Source organism: Perca fluviatilis, chromosome 7 (genome assembly GCF_010015445.1).
Source record: "Perca fluviatilis chromosome 7, GENO_Pfluv_1.0, whole genome shotgun sequence".
Taxonomy (NCBI): Eukaryota; Metazoa; Chordata; class Actinopteri; order Perciformes; family Percidae; genus Perca; species Perca fluviatilis.
The window spans coordinates 27934161-27952944 of NC_053118.1; the positions used below are offsets into that span (position 1 = coordinate 27934161).

The 18784-nt window shown below is 38.6% G+C and overlaps 2 long non-coding RNA genes across 2 annotated transcripts; both read right to left on the bottom strand.

Annotated features, from left to right (window-relative positions):
- Positions 1-639: 639 nt before the first annotated feature.
- On the bottom strand, positions 640-4568 carry LOC120562303. The gene is made up of 3 exons (XR_005639738.1): positions 4445-4568; positions 3213-3326; positions 640-1571 (listed from the first exon to the last, which is right to left on the bottom strand). It is a non-coding gene; the product is annotated as an uncharacterized LOC120562303 (long non-coding RNA).
- A 10132-nt stretch (positions 4569-14700) lies between these two features.
- Positions 14701-18480, bottom strand: LOC120562304. The gene is made up of 6 exons (XR_005639739.1): positions 18314-18480; positions 17170-17184; positions 16863-16892; positions 16482-16529; positions 16209-16265; positions 14701-15382 (listed from the first exon to the last, which is right to left on the bottom strand). It is a non-coding gene; the product is annotated as an uncharacterized LOC120562304 (long non-coding RNA).
- Positions 18481-18784: the final 304 nt, after the last annotated feature.

The window sequence follows — 18784 nt, forward strand, 5'->3', positions numbered from 1 at the left end:
AGCTCTAGTATACAAGACAACATACTCACAGATAACTCAGACTAGATGATAGCATGTTTTCCTTACACCTTGATCTTCATTCCTCGCATGCCATTACTGCATGAGCTTCCTACTTCGACACTGAAAGCCATCTCTACACAACCACATTTTTGCAAAGTCACTATACATTTGGGCTTGCGTGTGCAGAGAAGGCACACTAGCAGGTGATTTGAAAAAAGAAAAATCCTAACTTCCTGTTGCGTGCCGATCACACCACAGATTCTCAGACACAGGAAATACTGTAGCTCTGCAGCCTCTGGTGCCAACCAAGGAACCATTTAAACGCAGCAACTTTGACTAATGGTTAGCGTTCAATATCACTAAATCCACTGTCCCATCTCGTTCAAAATATTCACAGTTTTATTAAATCATTACAAAGGAATACATTCATTCATCAATAAAAACAAGACACTCATTAATTTTGCTTCGATTAAAAGTCTGCACACCCATGCAATGTTCAGTAAAGGTAAATGTTTGCATTAACATGTAGTAGATATTGCAGGGCAGGAAGGTTTCTTAACCAGGGTGCTTATTAAGCTCATCACACATCCTATTAACAGGACTTCAGGGATTTATGTTAAAACAGTGAAATCACAGGGGACGCCATAAAGAAAAGGTAGTCAAAAGTTTAAAGTTCCTTTGCAGATCTATTGTATTTAAAAAAAAAAAAAAAAGTTTCTGCACTTTTGCGCAAATATTTTACTGAATCTCTGAGCTGACAGATACATTTACAAGTATATTGACAGTTTGTTTATACAGCTGCTGGTCTGTTCACAAGTCTCTGCAAGGTTCTCTTGTGAAGGAAAAATACAGAAAACCTAAAAGTTTTGACAACTTTTCATCCCCTTTAACCATGTTCTGGGACTGCCATCACTTCGTTACAAGTTACATCTCAATTACAGTCAGCCTTTCCCTTAAAAGGCATTACTTTTCATATTTGTTAACCCTACATGGACAGGCTTTGAGCACTGGCAAAATTCACAGTAGAAAGTCATTTTTTTGTAGCTCAGAACAGTATTGACAGCATCCTATAAGCATGTACCTTTGTAACGACTAATGGTCAGACCCAATTGGCAGTAAGCTGGTTTTGAACACCCACCCAAACCAGTCTTTTCAATGACTCCATGTGAGCCATCCCCACAACCCCCCCTCAAGGTCCAGACGACAGAAAGTATAGAAAACACTTAGCAGCAGCCCTGAGGTCTGTGCGCATAGTGAGTGAGGGATCCCAGAAATTCAGTGTCCGAGTGTGAATATGACTGAGGTGAAAAAAAGTGCGGTCTTGGAAGACACTGCTGTGTCTCTGTATATATCCCCCATCTTCCACCTCCTTCACTTCTCATTGGTTCATCCATTAGCTCCACGATCGGAGTAGTCAAGTCCCTTCAGGGCGCAGGCTGGGACTGGACCTTCTCCGTCATCTGTTTGGCACTGTAGTAGGACAAACTCAGGCCCATGATGGCCAGCATCATGGCTATCTGGTTGATGGCACGGTCTTGTGGCTGCGTCTGCACCTCACCGGCTACTTGCCTCTGCAGAGACAAAAACAAACCGGATAAAAAGGTCAGAGGTCAGCCAACAGTGGAAACAATGAGCCTTTCAAAAATGGGTTCCTTGTCAACAAAGATGCTAAAGTCTGATCAGTCAAACCTGTAAAAAAAAAAAAGAGCAAACAATCCAATAGTGTTGGTGTCCTGAGAGGCTTCTCCCTTAAAATGCCAAACATCTGCAACTTTAGTTCCACAGCCCTTTGCCATGTGACCAAACCTTTGGCAAGTACAGTTATTAAACATTTAGGAGGGGACTAGACTTTAGCATAGAGGGAACACAATGTTCTGTGCACAATGTAGAGTATGAGGAGCAAATCATGCACCCAGATCAAACAGCTTGTATTGTATAGAATGACTGCCATTATGGATCATGTCCTACTGTGTGTGCGTTTCTAAAATGTACAGCTCCTCCTTGCCCCCTATGACCCGTGTAGGGCCAGGAGCAGTGAGATAGGAATGTCAGCATTTCAAAAGCTCGGCCATCTGAGACAGCTGCCTACACTCCAAAATACCCCCTTTACTTAAAGAAATAAACACACACAGCATTTAGAGTTAGCAAAATTCTAGTGTTAATGTTTTCAGAGCCAATGGCAAGTTTGTAGACCATTTAAAAAAATTAAAAAAAATTAAAACTTATGAATATGGGTTTATTTTATAGATATTGTCATCAACAAGGAAACATTTCCAGCAAACTTATTCATACTTCTTTTAACACTATTTTGCAGAAGTTTAGCAAATGATTATCGTCTAAGTCTAGATCGGATTTTGTCAGGAGGTATGACGGTGAAGAGCGCAAATGTACAACACACAAAATGGAACTGGATGTTGTATACAAAATTTTAAATCAACTGTAAAAAGCTATAGTATTGTTGCGCCAATGTGTCGGTCTTTGCTCTGTTAGCAATTGTGTAAATTTGATTGAGGAAATGTTGCAGTGAAGCGCAAATTCGTAAGTCCAAGCATATGTTAAAATCTTTGTCAAATCAAAGCAAAGAGCTCTAGCAAAGAGTCTCTACGTGTGAAATTTGAATCCACTGTAAAGTATTAGAATCCTCACTATAACTACTCGGCAATATCAAAAAAAAAAAAAAATGTACTGTCCTGCCAATGTGTCAAATCTTATGTAAGAGCCAGTCACTTTTCTCCGGTCTGTTAAGCTTTTGAGTCAGTGTAAAGCCATATGAGAGGACAGCCTTTGTCTGTGAATTACTGTTAATAAGTGAACAAAGGCTTTTCACAATGGTCGTGACATATGGAGGGTCACTACTGTTGACACCGATTACGATGACAGCAGAAGGGAACAAAAGAAATGGAGAGGAAATGATATCACAATGATTAGCGTCACCCCTAATTATACTGGCGATGAAAGCGAATTGTGGGTCACAGAACAGCAGTGGGCCCCTTGTATGAACACCGCTCAGATTAGAACCAGTGTTAATGCCTATATACTGTTGGCAAAAAAATAAAGACAGACTGATTGACACGTTGACCGCTAAAATACAGTTTGCAAAAAGTGAAACTGAGGCCAGTGAAACTCTTGAGCGAGACTTTAAACCCCACATTACTCCTACAGATGGCTTGGTGGAGATTAGAGATTATGTGCCAGTATGAAGCTGCCCATACCTGGAGGAGGCGGAAGTATCCAGGTGTCAGCCTGCCCAGTCTGATGATCATGTCTGTTAATGTGGCGTGAGGTGGGTCGAAACGGAGGGAAGGGCTGGGGTGGCCTCTAAAGACCTGCAAAGAAAATTGAGAATTCATTAAGTAACTGCGCAGCAATCTGACAGAAAAATGCTAACCACACAGCTGGAAAATTAAAATATCCACCAGAAGTGACTGGGAGTTGCGTCACCAAAACATGAAAAAATTAAAAAATGTAAATCTAGTATTCAGGCGTAGAATAGGGCATAGAAGCATCAGATACAATCCATTTTCTTAGCCAAACTTTGAATGGAGTTGGAGTATTGCTGTCAAATGAGGAAGAGAACATTGCCATTGACGTGCAAATATAGGAAACCATCTGATCCATGCATGAGGAAGGAACATCTCTCGCCTGCAGCCATGGCACAAAACAACACAATATGATCGCCATGCAGCGAAACCCAATATATAAAAGTGCTTATATAATTATCTTAGATCTGACCTACTTGGCATTATATCCACCAGGAATGCCCCTTAAACCCCTCAGCTATTAAATTATCATGTTTGAACAAAAGCAACAGAGCCTCTATTCATGCTGCGCCATAAACAGACGCAGCAATGAAAAGGACAATTTCAGTCATACACACATGGAAAAACCCATGTACATAATCTATGAAGAAAGTGGTGTTTTAGTATTGCTGGACATTAAATGTTAAGAAAAAAAAAAAAAAAAAGACCCCAAATAAGCATATGGAGAAAGAAGCCAAGATTTAACATTTTTTCAAGCTGTACAAACTGGATCGCCTTCCATGGTGCAAGGATGTGGATAAGGGTCATCTCAAAAAAGGCATCCCAGAAAGACCACATGAAGCAGATGAGGTGCATTATAAGAGACAACCGCCTAGGTTTTAGGTTCTTTAACAACCAGGGAAGTCACTTTCAGCTGGGATTGATAACCGCATTTGTGATCAAGATTTAAGGGGAACGTGAGGAAGAGGAGGAGGATTGAGGATCAGGTAAAACGTGAAGCATTAATGTGACAACCTGGTTGGAGTTACAACCCTTACCAGAAAAAGATAAGTAATCCAAGCTTTCAAAGTGGCTCCTTATGAGAAAAGTTGGGTCTTATTTGTAAAACCAAACAGGCTGGTATTCCTCACCTTGCAGAGACCCTCTGATGGCAAAAAAAAAAAAAAAAGAAGCCAGAAACTTACCAGCAGGACCTTCTACTTCCCAGCCACACTAAAAATCCTAACAGATGCCATTCAAAGTGATGAACTTGAACTACTGAGAGAGCTTCTCCGCTGTGCTCCGCCTTTTTATACAGCCCCGCTCTCACCCAACCAGATCTGCGGGCTCCCCTTAAGCACACGCCCACTTTCAAACACATACACGTTGTCGAAAAGCATTACTCTCAACGGGTTGCTTTACCGAACACACCCCTTCCTGCCTCCTTCCAAAACAAGAATACCCCTTTGTGAACTGTCAGATATGATTTGCTCATATAGTCAACTCAAGCTAAATAGGAATAATGCAAACAACATACAGCATGACAGTGTGTTCTTACAGCAGCGTGCATGTCAAAGTGTAGGGTTACATAACCAGCTTGATGTGGTCATTTAATCTCAAACTGGAGCAGAAATTAAATGCCACAGACCTCAGGACTGTCCACTATGAACCTGACGAACCTCCATCTTAGAAACATGGCACAATAAAGTTCCTCTTTTAGAAACGTTTTATTTGTGTTTTAATCAATTATGCTCCAATGACTGTGTCATATTATCGGTTTCCATTTCACTGAACAAATAGTTGCAGTTACTCTCCGTGGATCTTTAAAAGTCTGAGGCAAGCCAATATTTACAATCACACAAATTTGAGTTTCCAGAGTTTTGAATAACATCCATTTGGGTCTTTGTTTAGGTGCTGCTACATCACAAGGTGTTAACAGGATATTTGGGAATCTTACAGGGAAGCGCTCACACCTTGAACAAATACAATAATTTGTCTCAAAGCCAAAACATTAGCTCCAAAATTGACATCTGATCATCAACAGGGAGATATCTAGAGAGGTTATTGTCTAGTAATCAAAAAACATAACGAGGTAAGGTCATTTTTTGGTAGCCTTTACAGCACTATGATTAAGAGATTGAGTCGCTTGGAATATGACTCTAAGCAAGTCTACTATAAAGCTGATATAAATAGCTTTTATACTTAGTAAACTTAAGTAAAGAAGACAAAGAGTCAAAGATTTAACCTGAATTTCTCCGTTTGTGTAGGGAAATTAGGATATTCTAATAGATGGGTCAGCATATAGTAGGGTTGGGTGAGGTCTACAGAATTGGCATATGACGATGTCGGCTGCACGTCTCTCTCATGTAGGCTCTGTGTCCAGGTGCCAACCATGTGTGACGTCACCCATTGGTTTGTGGAGATCTGCTAGGAGTTGTCGAGTTTGCCGTTACGGCCGCAGCCATCCTGGTTGCGGATGGGACGATTTTAGACGAGAGGGAGGAGCGAGAGACTTAAAACTAGCGATTGAGACCATAAACTCATTATGAAAAGGTTTACTGAGGTAATAAATCAAGTGACAAGTGGGTCACTTTCTCATAGACTTCAATGGAAACCAAACTCCTTTTGCAACCGCACGTGTCTCCCCCTGTTGGAATTCAGATAGAATGCAGGTTTAAGGAACTTCCGCATTTGCAGCACTTCGCCGAACCGGATGCGTTGTCAATTCATATTTACGTCAATGGTTGGGTCATTAAACGGACTGATCTAATAAAGTGGCGTATGTATGACACGCCAATTCATATGCCGTTTTTGCGTGCTATCAAGACGCATAATCGCTTTTTAGCGTGTTTATCAACGCCATTTGGCCGCCATTCACCTACTTCACGTGTGACGCCACGTGGCGTGTATGTTTACATCCACTGTATACAGCGTAGACATACACGTGGAAAGCTCAAAATGCGTACAGATAACACGCCATTTGGCTTTAGGAAAGGGGCGTGTATGTTTACGCAAAGTCATGATGCCATGTTGCATTAAAAGAAAACGGACACTGAAAAAGCTTTTTAAGAAAAAAAAAAAATAAATAAAATAAAAAATACTGAGTATGTCGTGGTATTTTACTGGTATAGACTACTCAATTTCTGGGATTGAGACATCTCTAGTTGTAGGTCTTCTGTTGCTCTAGTTTTGCAAAGTAAAAAAAATATATATATATAACCCTGACGATGTCATTAAGATGGTCTCGACTACCTGTGTTACACACTGAAGGTGTGGGGTTCTGAAAGAAGTGGGCGTGTACCACTGTGGGCATGGTGGGCCTAAGAAAAGATGCTACTGAAGTGCATATTGCTTGCTGTATACTGATAATGAAGTCAGCAGTGTGATGTAGTTTACTTTGGATTTTCTGCAAAAATCTTAATTTACCATTTTTTGTCCATTTCAGCAATTAAGTTATTTATTGGCAAGAAAAAGAAAGAAAGGTGTGCCTAGTTTATATTTCTAAATCTGACAGTGTTCTAAAATGTCTCTTACTTCTTTCAAAATGTAAACCCTTCCATACATTTGTGAAATCATTATTGCAATTCTCTTCAATAGAGGGTAGAACAAGTCATTGATTTGGAAATATTGAGGACTTTATAATTTAAATATGAAACTGAGCTGGTCAGGTTAATATTTTGCATGATTTGTACTTGCATTTGTAGTGTAGAAGAAAATGAATTACCCAATACTTTTAGTCTCATTTTATCCTAATACCCTCTTTCCTGTTCACTGATTAAGTGCATATTATTTTACCTGATCAACAAACTTTTAGTGATTTGATTAAGTCCGTCTGCCTTAACTCTAGCTTAGTGTTCAAACAAAGCATTTTTACTTTGGTCACCGCGTGAGTGTTGTGTTTAGAGCCCAGGTTGGCGCCAGCAGAAGTTCACACCTTAACTAATCAAAGCGCCTTTGATTAGTTAAAGCAGACAGTGTTGAGTCTATGCAAATCTACTTAGACAGACTTGGGAGTTGAATGTCTGCTCAGCTTTTGTTTATTCCGTTGTTTCCCGTCACCTTGTATAAAACTCTAGCCTGGTTGACACCAGACCCTTCTCAACTAACCTTCCCTTCCAAGTAACTGAGAGTGGGGTCTGGGCAAGGTTCATTCGCAGCTAATTTCCAAAAGGGGCGTCACCAACGGACGCCGCTCAAATGCCTCTGGGCGCATTGGATAGTCCTTCAACCAATCAGACCAACGATCCGCTGCTCGCTCGTCATCGTGTGAAGCCGCCTCAAAAGGTTGTGATTGGTGCCTCGATTTGGAAAGAAATTGGAAATGGGCTTGAATGGGCTCTTGGCCATACTGACTTGCAGAGCAAATCTCAAATTTGCCAAAAGTTCGTCAGGGTTTTCCCAGGCTAATAAAACCCTGGCCAGAGACTCGCTCTGGTCAGACAGAATTCGACAGCGTCTGGTGAACTTTCTCCACTGCACAGTGAATAAAATTCACCTCAACCAGCCACTGATTGGACCCGAGAGAACTTTTTCTTCCACAGTAGCATATCACACCAAGATGATCTTAAATCGTCATGTGTATAAGGGTTGAGAATCACAGTCACCAGTCTGAATGCAACAAAAAACAACCTTACTGGCAGCTGAGTCAATGGGTCAGTATTTAGGAGTGGTTAACTACATGTGTCGGCAGGAGTCCAGGGGAACAGCGGTGAACTGTTCAGGTTTACCTGAGGCCTGACATAAAAGCAGGAGGGTGTTTCCCCATGTTGTGACCACGTTTTAAAATACCAGCTGCAGACGGACGCAATGACTAACAGATTTTGGCAAAACTACTTGACTACTACTCAAATGAAAAAGGTTCTTCATTTGCAGTGAAGAAAGATGCAGTAAGGGCAGGAAATTGTCTTTCCTTTTTATCAGGAGAGGCTGTGAAAACAAAGAGGGCTAGAGCCTGAATTAATTTAGATCATCTCTCCCATGGATAGTATTTTTTTGTTGTGTTTTTAAACTGAAGGATCTCAATCAGCCTGCACCATCCCCATAAACATGTACTGGGAACATTGTGTCCTTAACTACAAACAGCCAATGAAATATTAGCACTCCTTTTCCTTTCTTAGTCCCGCCTTCCCCTGTTACTTTCTAATCCCTCCGTAGCAGGGGCTCTCCTGCGAGTGAGCATGGACAACAGCCGCGTGGAAGACGGATGCATCAGCAGCACAACTATCAACAAATTATAAATCTCCAGCTGGGTCAGCAGCTCAGGATTACATCATCCATCAACCCGTCTAGTCATGCAATCGCTCCGCTTCACCGTCTGGGCTTCTGCCACAATCATGACTATGGCATGTACATGGCTGTTGCATGGTTTCTCTGTGTCACCACAGGGCCGTTTTTGCTGAGTTTATGTGCACATGCTTTTGTGATGCGAAGTAGGGCTGGGCAATATATCAATATTATATCGATATATTAGGCTAGATATCGTCTCTTGTGTTGTCCTTCGGATCCCCGGGACCCGTTCAGTTTGACGTTTTTGCATTGGCCTGGCTTTGAGCTTCGGGCCCCCCTGTGACCCTTGCGTACTGTGTGATGTCGTTTCTCGTGACCAGTGCTGCGATCGAACGCGTTTGGACAAGCTAATACAAAATGTAAATAAACTAACCAAGTCCCCGTGACACAAAGGACAATACAAGGGTTACATTTTGGATATCGTAATATCCTGATATGACACAAGTGTTGTCTTTTCCTGGTTTTAAAGGCTGCATTACAGTAGAGTGATGTAGTTTTCCGAACACACCAGACTGTTCTAGCTGTTCTGTTATTTGCCTTCACCCACACAGTTATTATATCCACATTACTGACGATTATTTATCAAAAATCTCATTGTGTAAATATTTTGTGAAAGCACCAATTGTCAACCCTACAATATCGCCGCAATATCGATAGAGGTATTTGGTCAAAAATATCGGGATATTTGATTTTCTCCATATCGCCTAGCTCTAATGCGAAGTTGTAACTAGCCTATGAGTTTTTGAATATTAAAACTTCAAAAACCCATCATCACAAAAACAATAGTGCACAACACTGCTATCGATAAAAAAAAAAACTAATACTTGTCAAGATCTGAAAAAAAAAAGAAAAAGATTGTGCTAAATTCCATAGATTTGCAACAAGATAATTAGGGCTGCAACTAAAGATTATTTTAATATTTAATTATTTTGTATTATTTCTATAATTAATCGTTTAGTCTATAAAATGTCAGAAGAAAATCGCCAGCCCTAAGTTCCCAGAGCTCAATGTGACATCTCATTGCTTGCGTTGCAGTTTGTATTTGCTAAAAGAAATAACCTAAAAGATTAATTCATTTTCTGTTATCGACTAATCGTTTCAGCTCTAAAAATACACAAGACATTGTGATGCAGCCAGCCATGTAAAAAGGCACCTTGGTGTTGAGTATTTAGTTAATCACAAGCTTCAGAAACCAATATGGGTGTTTGGTGTACAAACTGCTTTCAGGTCAGAGTTTAAATGATCTTTTCCCTTCGCTGTGGATGTACTAGTGTTACATGGCCTCCATTTTGGGCCCCAGCTGTGAAGCCAACATGGCTGACCCACAGACACAAATAAAAAGTTGAATTTGGGTGGGTACCAGATTGAAAAATGAATCTTTGGCAGATAAATAAGCCAAATCTCAAGCTTGTTAATTAGCACTAAGCTAAACTGTTGGCCCACCTACTGTTAAAACCGCCCACTAACTGACACATTAGTGTCAATGTAATCAAAAGAGGGGAAAGTGTCCCAAAAGTACTAATGCCAAACTGTGATTTGCAGATGAAAACAGCTGACCAAACAGCAGTATTAAAAAAAAAAAAAAAAAAATTCTTGGCTTAGAAATGCCTTCATATTCATTCAAAAGAGTCAAACATCTTCATCCAAACCAGATTAAAAATCAAAATGCAATCGACATTCAACTGTATCTTATCACTCAAAGCACCAACCGGCTGAACTTCTGAGAAAAAAAACTCGTAATAGAAAGGAGAGGGGTGGTCTGTTCTCCCAGTATCCCATCTATACTGCCAGGGTACAAAATGTACAGATGACATGCCATTAGCACAGGGACTCCACATAAAGGTCAGATAAGCACCAACTGACTATACAGACGCACGAATGCAAACACATCATTTTAGGGTGAGCCAAGCATAAATGTTTCTTATATTCAAATACGCAACAATATTTCTTTTGGATGCAGCTGCAATCGTCTCTGTTAAAGTCTACAATAAAACAATAAAAAAATTTCCTTATGACCATTTTAAAATCGCAGTATTGGTACCAAACGAACAACCACACTGCCAAATAAACAAAACTGACATTTAATCAAGAAAACAATAAATCTCCAGCACAATGCTTATCAATGCCTATCTTAATTTGGTCCCAGTTAGCTGCAAAATATGCCAAAATAACAACATCCTATGGTTTACTCTTCTATTTATAGGCATACATGGCACATATTTTACACACAGCTCGAAATTTTAGGTGTGTGTGCCCTTTAAATTCTATATAGTTCCAAAAGCCAAATGAGACGGCATTTTACTCATTCATTTTGGACCAGAAACATCTCAATGCAACAGTTTTGACGTCTGCAAGACCAAAAAAAAAAATATTCAAGTTTTAAATGAGAAGGTGAAGCGGACAAAGAAGCTGTATAAACAATCCATACATACAATAGGACACTTGTACGTGTTGCAAACCCAGCTGTGGGCGTTTGTTCCTCGTGGGTTACTTCTTTTTTTGTTTATTTACATATCTTTTTGTAAAAGTACTAATTGAAAAGTGCTTACCTGCAGCTAAACCGGGTTTTAGAACGGTTTTGGGGTAGCTTAGCCGACGTAGGCGTGGATAGTACAGCGTGTTCAGTGTGTAAAGTCCTTATAGTGTAGGAGGCCGTGATATGTTCTATATGGACGGGGGTGGGGCACTCTGAGTCCTGCAGCACATACAAGGCATGTCAATGTGCATGGGAAACACATGTCCCCCACGACTGGGAGAAATGGGCCCGTCCACGTTATGTCCTCACGGGTTTTTGACACACTGCTACATTTAGTCTTTCTCTTCTATAGTTTCTTTTTGTCATATACCATTAAATAGGCAGCACATAGTAAATGTCACGTGCACACTATAGAAATATGGCTTAAATTAAATGGTTAAAATGCATCTGTTTATTTATTTAGTTGAATGTTTAAATCCTAAATAGTCAAAGCAGGGGTTGACAACTTGTAGGCTATATAAAAAAAAAAAAAAGGTTGGTTGCTCTTTGTTTTGCATTGCTTTGCTACTCATTATGAAATGCTATTGTAGGCTACTAAACATGCGTTGTGCATGCTCTAGAAAAATGAACATTATAATTGCAGAAATACAGAAATGTTTGTTGTCCACATTTGATTTTAGGAACATTCCAGAGTCCATATATCCTATTTGCATACGTTGAGATTGAAAGTTCATTCGTAAACAAAAACAATCTTCCAAACAATGTCAGTTTTGTAAATGTTCTGGAGCTTTCATATAACTTAATCTTCACTAGCAGATGGAGTTGTCCAGCTAGTTGTCACAATCATCTTAACAATCACCTCTCCCATTTTTTTCTGAGCACTTTTACAGGTTTCTACTTGAAAATGTCATAATTTCCCTAGAGAAAGACAATTTTAACCAAAAACAGATTGTTAAACTGTACGGTGTGGATCAGCATTTTGAGGTGCTCGTCTACTCGGTTGGCGGTTCGATTCTCCGGCTGAATCCCAAATTGCTCCCTATGGTCAGGCAGGCCTGCACCTTGCATCAGTATGAATGAACAGATGAATGAAAGGCAAATTGTAAACCACTTTGGATAACATTCTTCCTAAACTTAACACTCCCCTTGGTCTGTTTACTTTTAGTCATAAGTATTGTATTGAAATAAAAGGTGTATTGGGATTATGGATGAGAAACCAGCATCGCCTTTACCAGAAGCAGATAAAAGGAAAAAAGTGGCAAAAGTGTAAATGCCATAGACATATTGTCAAGGTGACTCTAGAAACACTCTCCATTCTTTTTGGCTGGAGTCAGTGGACTTATATGCATTCTTAACCTGAAGAAAATGGTGTCCTCCACACTGAAGCTACACATAGCTACTGTAGAGTAAACACACATCAGTTAACTGTTATATCACTCTAGTAAAGCTAAAGGGAAAGGGGATACGAGGAGGACTCCATGTTGGCTTAAAAACAATCTCAGCTTTTGAAAAAGATTGTGCGATACGGTCGAAAATACCCCTGTATGTTTCTTTGTGTCCTTGGTTTGCGTCAGTTTCAAATCAATCTAAACAAAGCATTCATGTAGTGTTGGCTATGTGTTCCTGCAGTTTTTATAACATAATAATTGACTTTAACGTCTAAGCTGTGCTGTGTTGCAGCCACCTCTCTGCCTGTGTCCCCCCTGACATGATCTTGGTGTTCTCTTTCCTCTCGGTTTTACCATATGTGGAGAAACAGCTAACTTTTCTCTCCTAGTTTAGGAATGCATATGAACCCATTGACCCCCATACAACAGGATGGAGGGTGGAGCTACAGTCACCTTGACAGATAATGCATACATGGCATTTACATGTTTTTCTGTTTGGTTCAAATATTCTATCTGCTTCTTAAAGTGAACACATAGCAAATGGAAACATGCAGGCTATTAAAGTGCAGCTCTATGCATTTTGGAAACTCAGAGTAGAATAGTTATAGACATCTTCCTCGGCAGATGAGATGTTAAAACCCAACTAGAATAAAGAAAAGCATAATACCATATTTTTTGCAACTTTATTAACAAAACTAAAGCAGCTGAAACAAAAAGAGGGGAATCAATGTATCTACATAAAAAAAAAAAAAAACATAAATTGTTGGACTTTTGTGTAACATTTCTCAGGTTTCAGATAATGTTAATGTTTTAGCTGTCAAACAATCTTTACAAAAGATTCGATAATTCCAGTGTTTCCTGCACTGTACGTTCCCATACCTCATACTTGCATTATTGTCACTGCTAAATCTAAGCTGTTAACCACGCCAGTAACCGCCATAGACAGTATGGTAACCTCTAAAACAGCAGCACCCTCAAGGATGTGAGCAAACAGTCTGGTTCAAGGTTTCAAAACAAAACGCATCATATTTGACCGACTTTCCCAGGCTGTACCAGTCAGAGGAAAGGGCGACCCCTGCTGGAAAGTCCCTGATCAGCGTGCAGTTAGTGCCCTACATGTGCAGTGATGCGACACTGCCCTCTACTGGGGCCGCAGAGCAAAGACACGGAGGGTTCGCAAGAGCTGGGATGTCAGAAAACACTTTTACTGATTATTTCAAATTTGTGCAACTTTATGAATCCACTCCACTATTTCACTTTGTACTTGAGCAATACTCGTCGTCTGTTGGCACATGCAGGGTAAACATTAAGATGAACTATCCTACAGCACCTGAACTTGAACAATGGCTGTAACCCTATTACTTCAAACCTCTAATATTGACTGTTGATTTTTGTCTATCCTACTGTCCACTTTATTCTCATATAACGCCATATTTAATGCTGTCATGTTTTTAAACTTTATCCTTGCACTGCTATAGTTTTTATTTTACTATGTCTACATTATTGTAGACTTATATTGTCCATATTTAATGCTGGTCTCTAGACTATACTAGACTTGCACTATTGGACTTATTTGCACTACCACCATGACACACACTCTCATAGAGCACCTTACCATGCATACTGAATCACAGGGTCAGTCCCTGCCCTGTCACTGCAAGCTTCTCATGCTCATTACATCCCTTAGTACATTCATGTGAAGTATTTTATTTTATTGTCCATATTATTCATGTGGATTAGTTTTTTTTTTTATCATCCTGTTTATGATGTATGTGTATTGTGTGTGATGTCTGTAAGCTACTGGGACCTTGAATTTCCCCATGGGGGAATCAATAAAGTATAAATTTATCTAACTACAATATGAAAATTATACTTGAAGAAACAGTAAATTCAGACAATACAGTTTGTTGCTTGATTCCCAGTACTGCATATATAACAAAAGTAATGTTTCAAATGCAAGAACTCTTTAGGAAAAGTGGTTCATTGTGGTTTTGCTATTGTGTGTTTTGATATTCTGGCTTTTCATTTCAAGTCAATGAGCCTCCAGTCAAGTACATTTATAGGCATTCTTGAAGAATCCTTAAGATAACAAAAAGAAAGTGTTAAAATATATTAAAAGATCAAGCAGGTGTATGAGAAATATCTTAAAATAGATGTCCTGCAATTAGTTTGGGGATTTGTGGTTTGCTAAAATCAGTTAAAAATCAGTGTAACAGCATATTGTACTCACTCCACTGTGACTGTCACTGTACATCTACTATATGAAACAAGGATTTTCCTATTTCTTAGATAAGGTTTTCATGTCACAAAGTAACGTCAAGAAGACATTTTTATTCAAGAACATTTAGATCAACCATTTAAGTCAGAAAAGCTTCAGTCAGAACACAAACATAACTTAACAGGACTTTTCATCAGATGACCAGGTTCACAAACATGTTTTTTGGGATGCATTAATCTTTTGACCTAATAACAGTATTTTTCTGTGGTATTTTCATGACTGGAATTCATGTCAACATACAGTGTTTCAAAACATTTGGTAAGCATTTTCTTATTAGTTTAACATTAAAATACAAGGAGATAAAAGGCACAATTCCTATTCTCCGTCAAATTTTAACGCTATGCTTTAGCTGCCTCATAATGTTTAAAATTAGATTTATATTCCAACTTGTTGGAACACATCTATTATTCTGCACTTTAAATAAAAAAAGAAAAGAAAAGAAAAAAGAAATTAGATTAGACAAACCGAAAATGCCTCGTCTACAAGATATGGACGGTAATCGTTTTTTTTTTTTTTTAAATGGATATAAAATGAATATGAATGACACAACAAACTGTTGTTACATCAAGTGCAAGCCCAAACCAAACCTATAAATGACATTTGTAATATAAAACTTGGTAAAAAATACTTATTTAAAACTGTACAATCACCAAGTACACAGAGTGAGCACATCAACCGTTATTCATTTGGCTTCAGTGGCTTCGGCCTTTGGCTCCTGCGGACAGAGGGTAAGAAAGCAGCGTGTTAGAGGCATCATGCTTGGATTCAGGATCCATTTCATCTTATTTACTATATTGCATGGGGCCTGCAGGTTTCATCAAGTCAGACACAGACATTTCAGATCCTTTTAATACAATGACAAAAAGGATCCGCACACTCAAATATGTGCAAAAATATTTTTGGGGGATCATTTTTATAGTTACTGAATTTGATAGTCCATACAGGGCTCAACGTTGATATAGCTTTTTTTTGGATGGCTTGGGCAAGTGGGTCAGAAATCAACTTGCCCCAAGTCAAATTCTACTTGCCAGCGGAAAAATTGTTTTATTTATTAGGTTAGCAAATAAGACCAAAGTTAATTGTCACGTTGAATCGTAATTCAAGTAAATGAGCACAAAGAAATTTAGGAGCACAGTTAAATGACAAAAGAAAACATTTAAGTAACAGTTTATTAACAAACAATGTACACAGGCTACATATTTATACGGCATGTGTGCTCTTCACGTCAATATTAGGGAAACCATTTGAAACTTTTCTGCCCTAAAATGAATACTTTCAACACTTGAAGGAATTATGTTCTCAAATTAAGTTAAATTTGAAAGGAATTAAAGTTTCATGTTTTGTAGTAGGCTAGCTGCTGTGTTTTGGTATTGAGAAGCCTACAATTACGGAATGCATTTATTTAATATTTATATTCTTAGCTTATCACTGTGTGTTCTGTTAAATTGTTCACATAAATTTGTAAAACAGCACAAATTACCTGCAAAAAAAAAAAAAAAAAAAAAGTTGCGTAAGCTCATAAAAACATAAAAGAAACCAACCTCAGCCTTGTTGTTCCCATTTTCAGCTGCTTTGGCCTTCTTCGCTTTGGGTGCCTTCTACAAAACAACAAGATGACAATTGATTACTTACAGATTAAAGCTCTTCAGCTAGTATACAATCATCACGTTTCAGAATAACGAAGAAAATCAAGTGTACCACTAGGCCCGCCCTAATTTCCCTTCGAAGAACTAAAGGCAATGACCCAGTTTTACATCTGACATACAGCATACAGATGTTCAGTTGAGATCAGCTAGCGTTTATCAGTTTCATACTTTTGGAGCAGGTTTTTTCTTTATTGGCTCGGCTGCAGGTTTATGTCTCTGCAAAACAAGAAAACATTTCAAACATTATGTAACAGTAGACTACACAGAAGAGCATGGGCTACAGTGGGGAAAAAAATGGCTGGTGACATCGAGCATGTTAGTAGTTTTGTGACCATCTCTCAATAATATATATATAATCCATCTGTTTAATATTGTAAAAAGAAAATCGATTTTGATATACAGTGTAGCATGTTTGTGCAAAGCAAACAGACAAGATGATGGGTTTATGCAAATTACAATGTCAAGGTTAAACTTAATCCTTGGATGAGGAACAAGAATAATCACAAAGTTAAATAGCTTTAATTGATGATTTCTAAAAAAGGAGCTTACCCCAGCCAGACGCTCGGAACTTCTTGTTCCCTAATGAGACAGGAGGAAGAACATCTTCAGTAATGATTGTAGATAATTTGCCTACAGGACCCTAACTAAACATGATATTAACAGCCCTAAACTAGTGGGCATCCGGTGACTTGTCCTGTCAAAATTACTTAAAAACAGAAAACAACTAAAATCTAGGTAAAATTACAATAAAAGCAGCATTTAACTACAAATCTCAGTTATCAATCTACTGAAAAGTTGCATAATATTCTTGCTATAAAAAGGAACATCAATACAATAAGTTTATTTTTGTACAAACCGCGGATGCAGTGTTCTGAAAGACAAAGAACACAAAAAGAGGACAATATTAAAATGTGAATACCAGTACAGTACATGACAACTCAAATAACACTGTAATAAAAACAGAGTATGTACATTTCTGCAGACAGCATCTTTTACTGGCGGAAAAATACGACCTAAAAACTAATTAGGAAACGTTTGGACACAAAGAACTTCCCGCGCATATTTGAATTCAAATGCGGGTATGGTACATACGCCGTTCCTCAGCTGTATTTATAAAGTATTTTTTCCCTCCCCCCCTTTTTTTTTTTTTAAAAAAAAAAAAAAAAAATAAAAAACCCCAAAAACAAAAAAAACAAAACAAACACCCAAAAAAAAAAAAAAAAAATAAAAAAAAAAAATAATTTCTTTTTAAAAAAAAAAAAAAAAAAAAACAAAAAAAAAAAAAAAAAAAAAAATTTTAAAATGCCAGTCGACGTAGATATTTTAATACCAATGTTGATTAAATTCAAATTGGCTGACAAAACGTTAAAACCAGTTTTGAATCAACATGCATGTGCATTCGCAAGCCTGACTTTCCCTATTCAAAACACAGTGAAGAATACATGCAACCTCCCCTCCCCCAACTTCTTCCTCAAATTTGCAAGTTGTGCTTAAACTTATTTTGATTGCTCGATAGCGGCTCACTAGACGTTAATTTAGTAGATCACGAGTTATGCATTGATATCGATTTGACAGCTTACGTTAGTTACGCACTTAACATTAAAGCGTGTAATGTTATCTGTAACCTGTCAAGATTCTTCCCCAACCTGCTGCTGCAAAGGAGGGAAAAAAAAAAATAATAAAAAAAAACAGACAGCGCAATGTCAACGGCTGCACTTGTCAGAGCTTTGGCGCAGGGCGTGAAAATATTATAATGTACGTTATCAGTCGTGTTTTACTGATTAGGATACATTTTAAGTTACTACCTAGACTATAAACTTTTATTTTCGACGGATGAAAGAATCCCCGCCCAGAGTTCTCTCGTCGGACCGCCATGGCTGCACCGTTTGTTAGGGATGATGACGTTCTTCTGATGCAGATGTATCAAACACAGCCTGACCTCAAGTTAACAACACGAACCTAGTGCACGAAGATTAAATAAAATAAAATAAAATTCTTACCTTCGATTTGCCCATGTTGTTGATAGGAAATGAACAGAAAGCTCACAAAAAATAGAACCGTAAAAACGGGGTTTTTTTTCGGAGAGATAACACACACAACGATCAGTCGCTGCGTAAAATGGCGAACGTATAATGCAACGAATGTTTTTGTAGTTTATACGCTGAAATATAACAACGAAACCGGTTTAAACCAGTTTTGTGTTTCGATGTCTGCCATTGGATGCAGAACGTCACGTGCTCCCAGGCACCACCCATTTCTTAAAGAGGCAGGAAGCAGCCCGGGTAATAGGTAATACTAAGCAGCGCCACAGGGAGGCGATGTATCGAAGGTTTCTGACTGATTAAAGACCCGTCATTATACAGAATGAGTAGGTCCAGTTCACCGCATATTCTTTTGTCAAAAAAGGCTTCAGTAATATAATGGGAAACTAAATACAGTAATTTGGTTTCCCATGAGATGCTACACATCAG